The sequence below is a fragment of the Pteropus alecto genome, unplaced genomic scaffold (genome assembly GCF_000325575.1).
Source record: "Pteropus alecto unplaced genomic scaffold, ASM32557v1 scaffold87, whole genome shotgun sequence".
Classification (NCBI taxonomy): Eukaryota; Metazoa; Chordata; class Mammalia; order Chiroptera; family Pteropodidae; genus Pteropus; species Pteropus alecto.
The window spans coordinates 20619174-20620750 of NW_006443225.1; positions in this window are offsets into that span (position 1 = coordinate 20619174).

Sequence of the window (1577 nt, forward strand, 5' to 3'; positions counted from 1 at the left end):
AAGACACAGCCGGACAGCCAGGCCGCGATGCTGACCCGCAGGCAGGGCCACCGGCAGCGTTCACTCTGCCCCAGGGAACAGTGTCAGGCGGGTCACCGCCAAGGGGGTCCGGACACTGCCTGGACTCGGGCCCAGAGGAAGAGAGAAGGGGCAGGCCACGTGGACAAAGAACAGCGGACGGACACCAAGAGGACCCAGTTATTATCCTATAATAACTCCTAATGCAGATCTATAGGCGTCTGGTGTGGGGAGGGCAGCTTCCTCCAGGAAGCCCGCCTGGGACAGCCTGTGGCCAGCCGGTGGGAGGTGGGCCTGGAGCCTGAGGGCCTTTAGGCGCCATGGTAAACAGTTCGGCTTCTGTCTGAGAGAAGGTGTTCGCAGAGCTACTCTGAGCAGAGAAGTAACACGGCGGGACTTCCGTTTTTAACGGACTCCGGCTGCTGTGCGGCACTCAGTTTTGGGGGGAAGAGGGAAAATAAAAACAGGGAGACAGGCCGGGAGCCCAGTGCAGCAACCTGGGCCCGATTTGGAGCAGGTCTGGACTGGCCTGAGACAGCTGAGAGGGGGAGAAGGGGTGGGACCCTGAATGTCTCTCGAGGGGACAGTCGGTGGAGTTCCATGATGGCTGGATGGGGGTGAGAACGAAAGACAAATTTGAAGATAGCCCCAGGGTCCCGGGCCTGAGCAATTACAAAAGCGAAGGTGACAGTTCCTAAGAGGTGAAGACGCTGACGGCAGGTCAGCAGGTCGTGAGGGGATGAGGAAGATGCTAAATTCTGCATCATTATTCACCACTAGCATCGAAAGGATGTTAAACTGTATTTGCATTAAAAGTATTTCTTTTTCTTTCCTCCACGGCTGCACTTCATTAAAAAGCTATAGTCAATCTTTGCAAATTCATCTTTAATGTCACTGGCTTTGTCAAAATAAGGGCAATATTGTGAGCCATCTGACATATTTTTAAGAGCATATCATCCTCACTTCTGAGTTGTGAAAAATAGCACCTTTTCAATTTAGGTCTGAGATTGTCCCTGGAGATATATATACATGTACACACACACCATTTTTTGAAAAACCTGTCTTATGAGTGTGAATATGTGATCTCAAAATATAAACCACTTATTATCCTATAATAACTCCTAATACAGATCTATAAAGTATTCTTTAAAGAACTAAATTAAAACACCGTGCATCTATTTGCAACGGAGATGTTGATGGTTTAAGAAAAAAGTATTCAAACTTGTTAAATTACTTTGATTTTTTTTTTCTAATTACAACAGATGATCTCATGCACAATGAACATCAGTTTTGATTGAGGTCATTTTGGAAGAGTGTATCTTACCCAAATAATAGTATTCTCTTGCTTAAAATAAAAGTAATTGTGAAACTATCATCTTTTAATACAAAAGACATTGCAAGAACATGCATACTAAACAACCCATTTTTTTCTTTTGATCTGTGCAAATTCATTGCATCTTTACTGAGTTTCTTTCCAATATTTAAACATTTCAATTAAACTCTAGAATTTCAGGGAGAAAACTACATTTGAGTTGTATCTTTATAACCGGCAAAAAAAA